The sequence below is a fragment of the Hylobates moloch genome, unplaced genomic scaffold (genome assembly GCF_009828535.3).
Source record: "Hylobates moloch isolate HMO894 unplaced genomic scaffold, HMol_V3 SCAFFOLD_17, whole genome shotgun sequence".
NCBI lineage: Eukaryota > Metazoa > Chordata > Mammalia > Primates > Hylobatidae > Hylobates > Hylobates moloch.
This window is the reverse complement of record NW_026652292.1, coordinates 77760327-77777822: the sequence shown is the minus strand read 5'-3', so window position 1 is coordinate 77777822 and position 17496 is coordinate 77760327. Positions and strand designations below refer to the sequence as shown.

Below are 17496 nucleotides of genomic sequence, written 5' to 3'. Positions count from 1 at the left end.
CCAGCACTGCAGTCAAGATACAGAACAGCTTAAAACAAAGAAGCCTCAGCTACCCTTTTATAGCCACAGCCATTTCTCTCTTCCCTTCCCCAAGTCCTGGCAACCACGGATCTGTTTTCTGTCTCTATAATTTTGCCATTTTGATAAAGTTATATAAATGGAATCATACTGTCTTTTTCACTCGGCATAATTCTCATCCCTGTCTTTTTGGAACTGAAAGTGAACTGATGGAGAATATGAACTTGGTGTGGCTTTCCGATACTTTTTGTCTGAGTGAACATGGCCAAGTTACCTGTGCTCCCTCTGTCTCCTCTGGAACATGGAACTAGCACAGGGATGGAAGGAGGGAAGATTTTCTGCCATGAATGCTAGCAGTGTTCCCCAACTGAGCACATTCAATGTGCCAAACTCTGTTTTAGGTGCGCCATGAGTATCACCTCCTGAAACAGCCTAACTAGCCTATGAAGTAGGTTCTGTTCCTTTCAGTACTCAGATGAGGGAGCGGGGCCTCCAGGTGATGCAGGGAGCGAGTGGTGGAAGCAGGATTCCAGTCCCAGACTGCCTGGCAGGCGTGGGGTGTGGCACCATCTCTATTTGATAGAGAGAAGTCTGAGGCTCAGAGAGGTGAAGGAACTTGTCCTAGGGACACAGCTAACTTATGCTGAGCCAACGACAAAGCCTGGTACTCCCTGTTCCTTCCCCAGCACTGGCTTTTCTGGGTCCCTCTGCCTCAGGGGCTTGCCTGGAGCTTTCCTAGAAGCACAGAAGTGGGTCCCTGCCACATAGGAGATGCAAGGAGGGGAGTAGATATTGTGAGCTGGGCTGACTGGTGTGAATCCTGGCTCTACCACTTTCCAGCTGGGTAAACTTTGGCAAGTTATTGAACCTTCACATCCCTCAATTTCTTTTTTTCTTTCTTTTATTTGAGACAGTCTTGCTCTGTCACCCAGGCTAGAGTGCAATGGCACGATCTCGGCTCACTGCAACCTCTACCTCCCGGGTTCAAGCAATTCTCCTGCCTCAGACTCCCGTGTAGCTGGGACTACAGGTGCGCGCCATCACCCCCGGCTAATTTTTGTCTTTTTAGTAGAGACAGTGTTTCACCATGTTGGCCAGCTGGTCTTGGACTCCTGACCTCAAGTGATCCACCTGCCTTGGCCTCCCAGAATGCTGGGATTACCGGCATGAGCCACCATGCCCGACCTACATCCCTCAATTTCTAAGGGTAGGGTGGGGATTAAAATGAGTTAATATATATGGCGCTCAGCCCAGTACCTGGCACACAGTATGTGCTCAGTCAACGTTATTGTTATTAACAATATGAGTTTTTATTTACCCCTGGAGCCAGGCTGTCTGGGCTCTAGCCCTGGCTCTACCGGTTGTGTGATCTTAAGCGAACTCTCCAACTAGGGCTGTTGTGAGGATTAAGACTTGGAGGCCAGCCAGAGTGGCTCACGTCTGTAATCCCAACTTTACTTTGGGAGACTGAGGTGGGCGGATCATTTGAGCCCAGGAATTTGAGACCAGCTTGGGCAGCATGGCGAAACACTGTCTCTACAAAAAATTAGCCAGGTGTAGTGGTGCACACCTGTAGTCCCAGCTACTTGGGAGGCTGAGGTGGGAGAATCACCTGAGCCTGGGAAGTTGAGGCTGCAGTGAGCTGTGATCCTGCCACTGCACTCCAGCCAGGGTGACAGAGACCCTGTCTCAAACAAACAAATAACAACACAAACGAAAAACCCACAATGAACTTGGAAAGTATTTAAATCAGTGCTTGCTGCAGCTCAAGCTTGGCCATGTCTGCTCTCAGTGTCATTGCCATCCTCCCTCTTGCCCCGGAAGCACAGCCCACTGCCCAGAAGGCAGGACTTACAAGGGGGATCAGTTTCAACCACCCAGTGGAGGGGAGAGTAACGCTACTTAAAGAGTCCTGGCCTGTCCTTCTGGGACCGTGGCTCAAACTGCCCTGGCTCTGGCCCTTGACCTCCCTCATCTGGATCAGTTCAAAAGCCTCTAGTATCCACCTTCCCATCAGCCTCCATGCAAAGGCTGCACCAGTTTCAGTGGTGCAGTGCCCTGTTCAAAATTCACAAATCAGCAGATGTTCCATTGTGGCCTTCAGGGCTCCCCATGATCTGACCTTGCCAGACTCTCCAACCTTATCTGCCCTCTCGGGGACGCAGGTGGGGAATTCATGGCATGGTCCTCATGCTTCCAGCCCTTTGCACATGCTGGGCCCTCTGCATGGCTTCTGCTCTCATTGTCTGACCTCAGCTCAAGGGTTTTCTCCTCTAGGAAGCCTCTCTGGACTCCCTAAGCAGTCCTTACTCTGCGATTTTTTATTTATCTTTTTTTTATTTTTTGCCACGGTCTCACTCTGTTGCCCGTATTGGAGTACAGTCGCATGATCATAACTCACTGCAGCGTTGAACTCCTGGCCTGGCCTCAAGTGAATTTCCCACCTCAACTCCTTCCAAATAGCTAAGAGTACAGGCACTTACCACCACATCTGGCTAATTAATTGTAATTTTTTTTGTAGGGACAAGGTCTCACTATGCTGCTCAGGCTGGCTTGAACTCCCGGTTTGAAGGGATCCTTCTGCCTCAGCCTCCCAAAGCACTAGGATTATAGACATGAGATACTGCACCTGGCCCCTTCCTCTGCACTTTTATAGCTCAGGGCTACCGAATCATAATGATCCATGTGCCCTTCTGTCTCTCCCACTGGCCCATGAGCCCTTGGGGGCAGAAACAGCTGTTTCCCTGCTGTGTTCCTGGTGCCTAGGCAGAGTGCCAGCACAGTAGATGTGCACCGGTTTTGGTGGGATCTTCCACAGGGCTGGTGAGGTCAGGCTGCTCTTCCACACATGCTCACAGGCCTCCTTTAATCCTGCCACTCTCGCCCTGCGTCGAGAACCCCCAACGGCTCCCTTTCAACTGGAAGGTCAAATCCAAACTCTGGGCCTTCATGCTGCTGTTCACCGGCCCTGGGACCTTGTTTCTCTTCCTCTTCTTCTAGCTAGCTAATACTCAAGCTAACCTCCTCAAGGAAGACTCTCCACCCCTCAGACCAAGCCAAGCTCCATGTTACATGGTCTCCTACCACCTTCTCTTCCTCCTTTAGAATGATCACAGCTGTAGATAAATAACTGTATAACTCATAATAACTAAAGGTATGTCCACATCCTGGAAACTGTGATATGGCAACTCATTTGGAAAAAGAGTCTTTGCAGGTCTGATTAAGTTAGAGAGCTTGAGAAGAGACCCTCCTGGGTTATCTGGGTGGGTCCTCCATCCAATGACAAGTGTCCTTATAAGAGACACTCAGACAAAGAGGAGGAAGCCATGTGAATATAGAGGCAGAGACTGGAGTGATGCGGCCACAAGCCAAGGAACTCCTGGAGCCACCAGGAGCTGGAAGAGGCCAAGAAGGATCCTCTCCTAGAGCCTCTAGGGGAAGCACAGCCCTGCCGACACCCTGACTGTGGACTCCGGCCAGGCATAACTGTGAGAAAATAAATGTCTGTTGTTTCAGGTCTCCAGGTCTATGATACTGTATTAGGGCAGCCCAGGAAACAAACCCAGAGTCACATATACTGACTCACTGAATCCCCACCCAAACTTATGCAGTTATTATGATTATAAGATTAATCTTACAGATAAGAAAACTAAAGGTTCACTTACTTGCCTAAGGTCCCCAAGGGTGCCTGGCAAAGCTGGTTTTTAATCCCAGCAGCCCAGCCCCACAGTGGTGGTGGTGACCACACTCTACTCTGCAAAAGCAGCAGGAACTGAAGTTTCTTTTCAGCATCTTTGCAAGTGGCCATCCCATCACAGGTGTTGGGTGCTCACAGCCTCCCAGAGAGGAGCCCCTCTGATGAGAATGTTTGTCTTTATAGGGAGCTGAAACCTGCCTGCCTACCACTTCTAGGTGTGAGCTCAGGGCACATGGGGCGGGGAGAGCAGCTTTGGCTTCGGAAGGCTCGTGGCTTCCACGCTGCTTGCTGTGAGTGAGCCCCTGGGCCCCAGCCTCTCATCCCTAATAGGGAGATCTTGGTGGTACCTGCCCCCCTGCCTCGTAGGTCGTCCTGAGGGTTATGTAGTGACCACGTGGTGGCAGTGAGGGTGGATTCTCTGTGAAGCTAAGTACAGACACTTCCAAGGCCTGGGAGAGCCTGAGCTCTGGGTTCATGTGGTCATGCGTTTGGAAATATTTTCCAAAAGCGAGATATTTGAGCTGTAACTGGCTAAGCTGGCTGCCAGGGTTTCCGAGACAGGGTTCCACAGACTGAAGAGCTTTAACAACAGAAACTTATTTTTCACAGTTCAGGAGGCTTCAAGTCTGCGATCAAGGTGTTGGTTTCCTCCAAGTCCCCTCTCCTTGGCTTGCAGATGGTCATCTTCTCACTGAGTCTCCACAGGGGCTTCCTTCTGTGTCTTAATCTCTTCTTATAAGGACACCAGGCATATTGCATTAGGTCCCACCCTAAAGACCTCATTTAAGCTCAGTGACCTCTTTAAAGGTCCTATCTCCAAATACAGTCACATTCTGAGCTCCTGGGGGTTAGGGCTTCAGCACTCAAGTTCTGGAGGACACAGTCCAACCCATAACACCCTCTGTCTCTTTCCCTATGCCGCCCTCATCGTGCTTCCTCCCACTTGGGAGCTGCTAGGGAGGCCAGGGGCATTTTGGGGATGTAGCTGAAGGGGGATTGAGTTGGGGATGCCTTGGCTCTGGTTTAGTGGGGTGTGTTTATGTAGGTCTGAGCCAGTCTGTGTGGGTCGAGCTGTTGCTTCCTGAACAGGCTAATGGCTCCCAGGAGTGCCCTCCTTGCCATGGCACTGGCAATGTGTGCTATGGTGCCTGGCACCAGGAGTCTATGGGCAGAGGAAGAGACATAAGGGTTGAAAATGTAATTCTTCCAACAGGAGAGGTCTGGATTTGTAGATCCTCAGAGTCAAAAGGCAACTGGAGGTGTCGCATAGCCCAGGACTGCTCAGCAGGAGTCACATGGGGCATTTTGTAAAATACTGATTCCTGGACCCTGCTACTCTGAGGTTTCAATTCAGTGGGATGTGGAGGAGCCTGGGCATCTGCATTTCTCCTATGCCTCTCCAGGTGACGGGCACCAGCACTGAGGTTTAGGAGGTGTTAGTCGAGTCATGTTCTGGTTTGCAATTGTTCACTTGCTTTTCATCATGAAAATTAATAAAATCCCAATAAGAAACCTGGAAGAAATAGAATTCTTCCAAGTATTAGCATTCATTTATGAAAGAATGATAGACCTTTCTCCAAATTTGAAAACAATCTCAAAAAACTACATGACATTACCAATAATGAGTTATGAGGCTGACAAGGTTTTCGAACCAACATTAAAATTTGTTCCCATCATTACAGGAGTACTCTGAATTATCTATTTTCTCCACAGGAAAAATATTATAAAATCATTGGCTTCCAAAGAGGTAATAAAAAATGACGAAGAAGCAAAAAATGTAAAAAAAAAAGATATGATAAAGGTGGATGTCAGGTATCCAATTAATACAATTTTATATTAGTTTTATAATGTTTTTGCAATGTTTTTGATATTTGTCAACTTAAAATATTTTAAAATTTGTTGTGATTTGTTATTATTCTAAATGAGTTTTCATTTTCGTACCAAGTCTTGTACTGGGGTTTTTAAATTCTTCTTCCTAAGGGGGACTGTAGAGGCTCCAGGTTTTACAAAACCTGGATCTACTACCCACTAGTTGCCTGTTTAAAGTCATTCTTCTTCTTTTCCTCACTAATGGAACCCTGACTTCGTTTCAGGCAGCAATGCACCTTCAATTAAAAAAAAATCCTTGGCTGGGCGTGGTAGCTCATGCCTGTAATTCCAGCATTTTAGGAGGCCAAGGCGGGTGGATCACCTGAGGTCTAGAGTTCAAGACCAGCTTGGCCAACATGGCAAAACTCCGTCTCTACTAAAAATACAAAAATTAGCTGGGTGTGGTGGTGTGGGCCTGTAATCCCAGCTACTTGAGAGGCTGAGGCAGGAGAATCACTTGAACCGGGGAGGCGGAGGTTGCAATGAGCCGAGATCGCGCCATTGCACTCCAAACTGGGCACCAGAGCAAGACACCATCTTAAAAAATAATAATAATAATTCCAGCCTCCTCTGAAGCCAGGGCTGGCCATGAGACACCGTCTCAGCCAATGAGATAAAACAGAGCTCTCTGGGGAGAGTTTTCAGGAAAGTGGTGAAGTGGAGCTGACCTAGTGTGGGTATGCCTTTTGTTCTTCCCCTTCTAGACTGGAATAGTGATGAGATGTCTGGGAAGAGGCAGCCAACTTGCCACATAGAAGACATTTTGAAAAAGAAAATTACATCCTGAGGGTGAAGGAGTGAGAGAGGATAAAGAGAGGAACAGCTTGCCTTTGGATTTCTTGTTAAGAGAGAATAAAAATCTGTTTAAGCCGCTGTCTAGTTGTGATCCCGATTACTCACAGCCAGACATAACCCTTAACCTATACGCATGTATCAAAGTACCACCAGCTGGGCTTTTTAAACAACAGAAATGTACTGTCTCACTTCTGTAAGCTAGAAGTCTGAGATCAGGTGTCAGCTGGTCCACGCTCCCTATGAAGCCCTGGGGAAGGATCTGTCCCAGGCCCCTCTCATGGCTTCCGGGGGTTTGCTCCCTTCTTTGGCATTTCCTTGGCTAGCTGATGCCTTGACCTGATCTCTACCTTCATGTTCACACAGCATGCCCCCCTTGCTTGTGTCTCGGTATCCAATTTCCCCCTTTTATAAGGATAGAAGGCAGATTGGATTAGGGATCCAACCTACTCCGTTGTGACCTCATCTTAGCTAATTACATCTACAACGACCCTATTTCCAAGTAAGGTCATATTCTGAGGTCCTGGGAGTGAGCACTTCAACATAGGAGTTTTTTTTTTTTTTTTGGGTGGAGGGAACACAATTCATCTCATAATACCTGGGCATTGTCCCTGATTGTCCCTCCCTCCCTCCTGTCCACGTCCAAGCCATGAGCATGTCCTGCCAATTCTGCACCCAGATTGCTCTGATGCGCTGGTACTTCACTGTATCAGCGTGGAGGAGGCCCCCACACTGCCTCCTTGTCCGCACTCATGACTACTTCAGCCCATGCCCCAAGGGCAGCCAGGGTATCTGCTAAAGATTGTCTCACATTTGCTCACAAACATCCTAGTTCCTCCTGACCCCCTGAACCTTAGAGGTCTGCACTTCCTCCTCTTCTGAAGTTAGGCATGGCCATGTGACCTGCTCTGGCCAATGAAACGTGAGCGGAAGTGATGAGAGTCCCTTCCGGGCGGAAGCTTTCAAAGCCAGCATAATTGTCACCTTTCATTCACACTGCTGCACCATGTGGGTGCTCGGCTGGGAGACAGCCCCAGCAGCTTGGGCACCCAACCACTCTGATGAACAGAGCCCCACTGACCGAGGCAGGATGTATGATGTGGGCAAGACACACCAGGGAGATTTGGGTTTAGTTGTTACTGTGGCTAACATAGCTTATCCTGACTGATGCACTTTAAAAAGTATCAATCTGACAATGGTCCATGGGACCACCTTCCAGGTGGGACAGTCTCCAAACTCTCGCCAGCCTGCAAGACCTTGCAAGCCCTGCCCCTTTGTGCCCCCGCCCCCCATCTTCCACATGCTCCCTCTCACCATTCTGTGGCCCAGATACTTTCATCAGATTCTCAAACATGTCCCGTTCACCGCAGTCAGGGTGTTCCCCCATGCTGCTCCCTTTGGTGGGTGCTCTTCCCTGGCTTCTCCTTGCTAGAAAGTAAGCTCTGGTGGGCAGTCGCTTTCTCTCTGCTGTTCACTGTGGTGTCCCCACATCTTAGTGACTACCTGGCACACAGCAGGTGCTCAATAAATATTTGTCTAATGACACTGAATGAATGAGTGTTTGCCCATCTGAGTCCTGCCCCTCCCGTCTCAGCTCGACAGCACATCTTTCATTTGGCTATGACCTGGTGATGTGGCTTTGCTGGGGGCAGTCTGGACTGGTAGGGGGAGGCTCCCTAGGCTGGCATCCGCCCAGCTCTGCCGCTTGCTGGCTCTGCCGCCTTTAGCGTGCGCTTTTACCTCTGACCTTCAGCCCTCTCATCCGTACAGAGGGGGACATGGATTTCCGGGGTCGCTGCGTCTTCCTGACCACTGACGGCCAGGACGGCCCCAGCCCCGCTTTACCTGCAAGCCCCGCTCCAGGCTCGAGCCCCCGAGGGCAGGGATAGCTTCCCGGGCCCCGAGCCTTGACCAGAGCCTGAAAGCTCCTCCCAGGGGTTGCTCCGACTCAGCGAGGCGCCAGGGTGCCCGGCGCGGCTGGGGGCGCTCAGCGCCGGGACCTCAGCCCTGCCCCGGCCGCCCGCCGGCCCAGTGCGCACGCTCCGGCAGCTCAGCGCCCCCTCCCGCGGTGGCAGGAGCGCTCCCGGCATCTGCCCGGGGCGGGGGCGGGGGCGGGGCGGGGCGGGCGCCGCGCCCTCCTGCCTGACTGGCAGGAAGATAGACCAATGGGAGGAGCTGCCCGGGGGGAGGGGCGGGGCCTTCCCTGAGCCGGGCGCCGGCGGCCGAGGGAGCTGCAGCCACCCGCGTGCGGCACGCGCCGGCCGCCTGCCCCGATCGCGGCTACCAGTGCCGCGGCCTCTCGACTCCCGCCACGCCGAGCCCCGGGCGCGACTGCCGTCCTCCTCAATTGCTTTTTACGATTTTTTTGTGCATGCATTCATTTTCTGTTCCGTTTTGTCCTTTTTAAGGCGGTGGCGGCGGCGACAGCGGCGTAAGCTCGCAGCGGGGAGGGGGCGGCCGGAGGATGCGGCGCGGGGCTGCGCTCGCTACGCCCGCTGCTGCTGCCCGGCTCGGGCCTGAGCGCCGAGCAGGTGGGTACAGGTGCGCCGGGGGGCGGGAGGCGCGCGCTGGCCAGAGGGAACCCGTGGACCCGGCGACCGAGGGGCGGACCCGGCGGCGAGGGACGCGGCGACCGGTGCCGCCCCGCCCCATCGTCCATCTCCCCCTCCTCCGGCTACCGCGCCCCCTCTGGGTCCCCCTTCCACTCTCGCATCCCACCTCAGTGGTCCCCCACCCTTCCATACCCATCCCCCACTCCTCGTCAGACCCTCTTGCAAAATCTCCCAGCCGCTGCGTCGCTTCCCCCAACACCCCTCCCGGTCCCGCCCCCAGCCCCCAGCTCTCCTTCACGCCACCCCTATTTCCACTCCTCTCCGGATTCCGCCCCCAAGCCAAGGAGCGGGAGGGGGACCCACCCGGTGCCTGCCGGAGTGGCGCGGGGGGTGTGGCCGGCCGGTCCCCTCCGTGTCTTCCGCAGGGTAGGTCGCAGTCCCCCAGATCCCCGCCCAGGTGGCAAAGAAGATGGAGCTGGGGGCCGCGCCCCGGCGGCGGGGGGCCCGAAGGCGAGGCCGCCCAGCCCGCACCCCACCCCACGCACGGCACACGCCGCCGCGGCCCCTTCCACGCACACCCTCGCGCTGCTCCGCCCACGTGGGCGCCGGGGAGGAGGCTGGAGAGATGGGAAGAAAGGCTGGCACCCACCCTCCTGCCGGGCCGGCGCGCCCTGGGCGCACTGGCCTCCGGAGATGGCGCGCAAGGATTGACTCCTGTGGTGCCAGACACCTTGCCGGGCGCCCTGCGTCGGGGCCAGCGGCCTCGCTGGCCTGCGTCAGTGCGCTGCGGCCTCGCCTCCCAGCCCCTCGGTCCTTCGCTCCATCCCCCCTGCTGTGGGCTCCTGAGGATCCGGCCTGGGCAGCCCAGAAAGAGGCTGCTTACGAGGCTGGCGCTTCTTTTCGCCTTAGAAGCATCTCGCTCCCACACACCCCAGCTCGCCGGTCTCCTGAAGGCTGGGCCAGCCTCGGCTCTCCGCCAGCCTCTGCCCGGCTCTCTGAGCTCCAGCGATACTGTATCTAACCGCCAGCCCTCCTCCGCCGCCCGCCCCATCTGCGCACACTCGCAGGCACGCTGTCCTTGGCCTTTGCCAGTGCTGTGCTCTCTCCGGGAATGCCCTAACTTCAGCTGGCCAGCTCCTTGTAGACTAAGGTCAGGGAGATCCCCTTGCCCCTCCTGAGCTTTTCTGGACCGTGGAGCTGCCCCAGGATGCTGTTACCGTCTGATGGCCTCTGCCTTCCAGAGCAGAGGAGGAGGTGGGGAGGAGGGCAGGGCAGCCTCAGCCCCTCTCCCAGGGCTCCACCCACAGTGAATGTTGGGCATAGCGGGGCCATCCCCCTAAGTCAGAGCAACCTGCTGGTGTGGAGGGCGAGGCCATGGGAGGAGCTGGCCCTTCCTCTAGCACCCTGGGCTGGTGGGTGGTGGCTCCACTGGCTGGGATGGGCAAGGAGGAGGGACACATTCGGGGCTGGAGTGGGGGAATTAGGATCCTTTCGTAGCAGGGCATTGTCACCCTCCTGGAGACCTGCGGCTCTGCAGAGACTGATGTTGTAGCGCAGAGTGGAGGCTTGTGGCTTGTTGCAAGATTTTTGTTGCTGTTGAGGTGTGTACCGGTCTGTAATGCTGAACATATCCACCCTGGAGTCTGGGGTAATTCTTACCTGTAGTCTTTTTGCAGTAAGCAGCTCCCAAAGGATCACAGTGTGGACCCAATGCATGAGATGACTGGCATTTTCCTCCTTCACAAACCACCCATGACTCCCACTGCCCCCACGACCTCACCAGTTCCTCACATCCTCGCTTCCCTGGCCTATCTCTCCCCTCTTCCTGCCACGATGTCTCAGCCACGCCTGCTGCCTCTGTGTTGTGTATACATGTCTTCACACTTGGGTTTTTCCCCCACTTGCTTTTTTATTTTTCCCCTGTCTGAAACAATGCTCCCCTCCCTTGAGTATCTGGAGAACGACTCATGATTAAGCCCAGCTCTTAGGTTCCATCATTGTGATTTTCCCAGACTCTGCCGGAAAGATTGTGTGGTTCTCTCATTTGTGTTCTCAGAACTTTTTATACACATACAGTGTGATATTTGTTTGTGTAGTTTTTCCTTAAGCAGATCTTGCCCACTAGAGACTGGGGACACGGTACACAGTGAGGTGGCCTGAGAGATGGTCCCACTTTGGTGGGGGCTCTGTTTTCCTGGGGAGGTGACCACACAGACACTGCCCGTGCTGTCAGCCATGTGCAAGGAGATAGGGGGACAGGTCCCCCCTTGGCCCAGCCAGGAAGGCTGCACGAGGAAGTGGCAGGACCGTGGCCCCACTCTCTTGGTGTGTAAGGGTGGATTGGGCTGTGGGACAAGTGGCAGAGGGAACAATTTCTAATTCGTAAGCCAGCAGCGATTGCCGCTGCAGGCTATGGCTATCTGTTTAACTCCTTGAGGGTGGGACCTTGCCTGTCTTCAGGGTCTGAGCCAGACTGCCAGGGTTCCCATTCAGGCCCTGCCTCACTTAGCTGTGATTGGGCAAGTGCCTCCCTGCTGGGCTTTCTAACTAAATGAGGGCTTCCCTTGGGGAGTCTGAGGATGCCCACAGTGTGTCCCAGTTCTCCTGGGTCACTCCTGCCCCCATAGTGGCGATGGGATCAACCTGCAGGGCTTCTGAAGTTGGACTCGCCTGTAGTTTATCCCTTATCGTTGTGTGATCTTGGGTAAGAGGAATAACCTCTCTGAGCCTCCATTTCCTGTATAAAAGGGGGCAGTGGTATTTCTTTGGCTAGGTTGGTGTGGGGATCAGAGGTGTGGTCCCTGAGCGAAGGTAGCAGGGGTGATGATGGTGAAGAAGCTATGAGAATATTTATTCATTTAGCCTTGTCACAGAGCAAACTCCCACACCCACATTTGGGGTCCTTCTTTAGCTAACGATGAAACTAATGATCAGAGCAGCAGCCACCGTTGTGGTGGGCTGAGCGGTATGAGGGACCAGGCTAGGCCAGTGGAACTGTCTTGAGGACCAGCTCCCACCCTACTGACAGTGTGACATTGGGCAAGTCACTTAGCCCCTGTACTCACTTCCTTTGTCTGGATAAGGGGAATGAGGGCCACATAAGGAAATATCATCACTTAACCTCCCGCTTCTGCCTCGGGTTATCTCATCTTTGCTGCACGGCAGCACACAGGGTGAGGTCCACGTGAACACCGGAGAGGGAGGCAAGTCTCAGGACACTGGGGGACTCAGAAGTGGGGCTCCCTGACTCCAGGCCTCAGATGTTGCCCCACGGAGCACACTGACCCTTGTAATAGAAACTGACCTTCCAACAGGGATGGCATGAGAATAAATCAGAAAGCCTTCTCGGTGCCTTTTTTTTTTTTTTGACAGAGTTTCTTTCTTGTTGCCCAGGCTGGAGTGTAGTGGCACAATCTCGGCTCACTGCAACATCCGCCTCCTGGGTTCAAGTGATTCTCCTGCCTCAGCCTCCCAAGTAGCTGGGATTACAGGCACCTGCCACCATGCCTGGCTAATTTTTTTGTATTTTTAGTAGAGACGGGGTTTCACTATGTTAACCAGGCTGGTCTCAAACTCCTGACCTCACCTCAGGTGATTTGCCTGCCTCAGCCTCCCAAAGTGCTGGGATTACAGGCATGAGCCACCGCACCTGGCCCCTTCTCGGTGCTTTTAATGGAAGCACGTCACCATCATGTGCGTACTGACCACTGGTGTTGCTGTAAGCGCAGGCTCAGACAGTGACCCCAGGGCTGGCCACTGGTGGAACCACAGCATCCTGACTCTAGCCCTGGATGCCTTCAGAAAGTGTTTTCTTTGCTCATTCTTTTCTGAGGCCAGGTGGACAGTGCAGGGGCCATGGATCAGCAGGGAGGGGCAGGGACAGGGAAGGAGCTCTGGGGGCCTCATGCTGTGAAGGGCTGAGTTAGGAACCCCTCCCGTAGGAGGTGGGAAGCAGGAGCGCTTGCAGGGAGTGGCCACAGAGGTCATTATTAGATGCAAAAATAATCGCGGTTTTTGCCATTACTTTTGCACCAACCTCATACTGGAAAGTAGAGGAGAAAGGGCTCATGGTAAAAGCACCTAGAGGCAGCTCAGAGTGTGGGAGGGGCAGCTCCCCAGTGGGGTCGGGGGCTCCCCCCTGCCTTTGATGTTAGTATTGGTTTTCAGAACTGAAACCCGAAGTCTTATGCCTTTCATAAGCCTGTAGAGGTGAATTGACAGAAAGGCTGTTTTTCTTCATTATAACAGTTAACGTGTGAATGGCACTTAGCAAGTGCCAAGATCTATGCCAGGGGCTTTTGTAAATAAAGTTTTATTAGAACACAGCCACGCCCATTTGTGTATGTATGGTCTGTGGCTGCATTTGTGTCAGACTGGCAGAACTGAGCAGCTGGGGGAGACATCTGTGAAGCCAAAGACATTTACTCCCTGGCCTTTTCCAGGAGGAGTTTGCCTCCCGCTGGTCTGTGCTGTCCCTGGTCTGACTGAACCCATTCAGTCCCAGAGGGAGGCGCGCACCTGCCTTTCTATTTTATAGATGCACACAGAGGGGCTCCGAAGCTCGCCAGGGATTATAAAGTGAGTATGTTCCAGAGCAGAGATTTGAAGCCAAGAAGCCCATATTCTTTTTTTGGGGGGGAGAGGGGGACAGGAGCAGGGAGATGTATATTTTTATTAGCTTCTAATTTAATTTTACCATGTTCAGAGAATGTGGTATCTGTGATATCTATTTTCAAAAATTTGTTGACAATTCCTTGATAGCCTAGCGCCTGATCATTTTTTAAAATATTTTTTCATCATGGTTAATATACTAAATATATTAAAATATTTAATCATGGTTAATATATTAACCATTTCTAAGTGTGCAATTCAGTGGCATGAGTACATCCACACTGCTGAGCAACCAGTGCTACTGTCCACCTCTAGAACTCTCTATCATCCTCACCTGCAGCCCACATTCTTCACTGATGCCCTGTGCTGTCTTTTGGGAGTTTTGTGGAATAAAACAAATGTTAATGGCATCATAATTTAGCAGAGAAGGCTTTGACATCAGACTTGGGTTTGAGCACTGGCTCTGCCATTTACCAGCTAATCTTGTGCTATTGTCTGCAGCCCCCTGAACCCTCTGCAACTCAGGTTCCTCATTTGGGAAATGGGGATCACCCCAGTCTGGTCCCTGCACATCCCTCGGTTGTGAGGATGAGATTAAAGAACAGGGGTGAAAGGCCTAGTCTAGCATCACGCCGTGGACAGCAGCTGCATTGGCGGGTCCCTTTGGTGGGCACCACCACCCACTTGTGTTAGGTCAGCCCGTTCCCCTCTGTGTGATCTGAGGTGGCCCCTTTATCCTTTCCAGGGCCCGCAAGCATCCTCAGGACCCACTGCACATCCTAAAACTCCCAACTGGCCTGGGAGGACCCTGGTACAGGCTGCCTGCTCTCCTGTCTCCCACTGTGGCTTAGACTGGCTGAAGGGCCACTTTAAGGAATGAAAGGGGTTCTGTGTGCACCAGCCAGGGACTGCCAGCGGGTGCTCATTGTGGCAGAAATACCCTTATGCCTGCTAGGTCAGAGGGAGGCGCTGGCTCGGTGTGCTGGCCTCTGAGCTTCTCCCTTGGCTGCATTTTGAGTCAGGAGCCTGGACTGGCCCTGGGTCCCTCCTCAGCGCTGGAGGGGGTGGGACACATCACTACAGGGTTTCCTTCCGTGAGGACTCTGAGGAGTTGACAGTGGAGGCAAGGAGTGAGCTGGTAAGTAGCTTTCCACTATCTTTTACCCTTGGAGCTTCTGTCTCCTGTCTTCTCCCACCCTATCCTGTTGCATCTGGTGGCTGGTCGCCCCTCTCTGCTTGTTCTGACATGGGGCTGTATTGAATGAGATCATAACCTGTGTCTTCCATTGAAGCAATTCTTTTTCCCCTTCTTTTTCTTAAAAAAAATTGAGGTGAAATTCATTTACTCTAAATTAACCATTTTCAATTATACAATTCAGTGGCATTTACTACATTCACAATGTTGTGCATCTATCACCTCAATCTAGCTGCAAAACATTTTCCTCACTCCTGAGCAAACCCTGTGCCCATGGGCAGTCACTCCTCACTTCCCCTCTCCCAGCCCCAGCACCCATCCATCTGCCCTCTGTCTCCTTGGATTTGCCTATTCTGGATATTTCATAGACGTAGAACCGGATCGTATGTGGCTTTTTGTGGCTGGCTTCTTTCACTTTGCCTGATATATTCAAGGTTCACCTGTGTTGTAGCGAGTGTCAGTGCTTCCTTCTTCTTTATGGCTGAGTAGTATTCCATGGTGTGTATATAACACAATGGTCCATTCATTTGTAGATGGACATTGGGGTTGTTCTCACCTTTGTAGCTGGTGTTGGAAGCAGTGCTCAGGGTGTTAACATTTTCTTCCCAGGGCTTTGGCTGCCCAGGTCCTGTTCTGCAGGCTCTTCCGCCCTCTCCTCCCCTGCTCACTAATGCATCAGTTCAGCCTCTCATGATCAGCACCGTGCTGGGGGCTCCCAGCCTTGACTTCTCCTTGAAACCTGCAGAATGGTTGTTGGCTCCTTATTTTCCAAGCAAGAGCGTGGGAGCGCCCCGAGGCAGGAGGGACGATGCAGGGGCCAGCTGAGTGCCCCAGAGAGGCAGCTGGCACAGCGCAGGGAGCCCTGGCCGCCTTTCTTTCGGTTGCAGAAACATGCTGGATTCTTGCTGCTCAGAGCACTTGTGTGAGCTGCTTGCTGCCTGGAATGTTCATCCCTGCCCTGGCCCAGACTGGCTTCTTTTCATCCCTCATGTCTGTATTAGTCAGGGTTCTCTAGAGAGACAGAACTAATTGGATATATGTGTATATGAAAGGGAGTTTATTAAGGAGAATTGACTCACTAATCACAAGGTAAAGTCTTATGATGGGCTGTCTGCAAGTTGAGGAGCAAAGAAACCAGTGGCGGATCAGTCTGAATCCCAAAACCTCAAAAGTACAGAAGCCAACAGCACAGCCTTCAGCCTGTGGCCAAAGGCCCAAGAGTCCCTGGCAAACCACTGGTGTAGGTCCAAGAGTCCAAAAGCTGAAGAACTTGCAGTCTGTTGTCCAAGGGCAGGAAGCATCCAGCATGGGAGAAAGATGGGGCTGGAAGACTCAGCAAGTCTGCTCTTCCATCTTCTCCTGCCTGCTTTATTCTAGCCACCCTGGCGGTTGATTAAATGGTGCCCACCCAGATTGAGGATGGGTCTGTCTCTCCCAGTCCACTGACTCAAATGTTAATCTCTTTTGGGAACACCCTCACAGACACACCCAGGAACAATACTTTGCATCCTTCACCGATCAAGTTGACACTCAATATTAACCATCACAATGTCTCAACCTAAATTTCTCCTCCTTGGGGAGGTCTTTGACTGTCCCAGATAGCGGCTGTGCCCCGGTCCCCATCAGTACCCTGTTTGCTTTTGAGAATCATCATGATCTGAAATGATTTTATTCTCATTTCCCCTCCCCAGAAGCTAGAATCAAGCACTATGAGGGCAGGAACCCTGCCTATGGGGTTTCCCCTCCTCTGTCAGCCTTGGGCATTGGCACAGAACACGTGTGCAATAAGTAATCACTGTTATTGACTTAATTTCCGAACTCCACCCTGCTAGCTCTGTGATCGAGTGCTCCTTCCTTCATCTTTCTGAGCTTCACTTCCTTCTTTTGTGAAATAAAGAGAATGTCCCTATCTCTTGGGGTTGGTTTTGGATGTAGACCAAAACCAAAACAGGCTCAGTGGCGTCTGCGTGCAGTGGGTGTTTGTCAGCCGGCGCTGCTGCTGGTGTTACTTGTGGAAGTGATGGTCATCGTGATTGTGAATGAGTTTCCTAATGCCAGGTGACTCATACGCTTGTCCTGAGGCCACCAGTGGACCTCCTGGAGCTGAGCTGTCCCATTCCGGTAGCCACTCACTGGTAGGGGCTATTGAGCACTGCAGTGTGGCTCCTGTGGACTGAGATGGACTGTGAGTGAAAAATACACCCTGGCCAGGCACGGTGGCTCACGCCTGTAATCCCAGCACTTTGGGAGGCTGAGGAGGGTGGATCACCTGAGGTCAGGAGTTCGAGACCAGCCTGACCAACATGGTGAAACCCCATCTCTACTGAAAATACAAAAATTAGCTGGGCATGGTGGCACACGCCTGTAATCCCAGCTACTCGGGAGGCTGAGGCAGGAGAATAGCTCAAACCCAGAAGGCGGAGGTTGTAGTGAGCCAAGATTGTGCCACTGCACTCCAGCCTGGGTGATGAGCAAAACGCCATCTCAAAATAAATAAATAAATAAATAAATAAATAAATAAATAAATAAAATGCACTCCTGGGCTTGAAGATGTATGAAAAAAATGGAATGTAAAATATCTTAGTAATAACTTTCACATGAATTTCACTTCCAAATGATGCTATTTTGTGTATTGGGGCTAAATGAAATGTATTGTTAATTTCATCTTCTTTTTACCTTTTAAAATGTGGCTACTGAAACTGTGAAATTACACATGGCATGCATGTTGTATTCCACTGGGCCTTGCTGCTGTAGCTGTAAGC

General features: G+C 52.3%; 1 protein-coding gene and 1 long non-coding RNA gene across 3 annotated transcripts in view; one reads left to right on the top strand and one right to left on the bottom strand.

The window, feature by feature from the left end:
* Window positions 1-8428, bottom strand: part of LOC131381601 (uncharacterized) — a 33143-nt gene extending 24715 nt beyond the window's left edge. The window contains exon 1 of the long non-coding RNA XR_009210454.1: window positions 8222-8428. This is a non-coding gene — a long non-coding RNA (uncharacterized LOC131381601). The remainder of the gene's footprint in view (window positions 1-8221) is intronic.
* A 175-nt stretch (window positions 8429-8603) lies between these two features.
* The window catches only part of JAKMIP1 (janus kinase and microtubule interacting protein 1), a 173443-nt gene continuing 164550 nt past the window's right edge, over window positions 8604-17496 (top strand). The window contains exon 1 of one of the 2 annotated variants that reach the window (XM_032135397.2): window positions 8604-8907. The gene's annotated coding sequence lies outside the window, so the exon portion shown is untranslated. Of the gene's footprint in view, window positions 8908-14547; window positions 14678-17496 lie in introns of those variants that run through there. The other variant, XM_032135400.1, reaches the window with a different exon arrangement.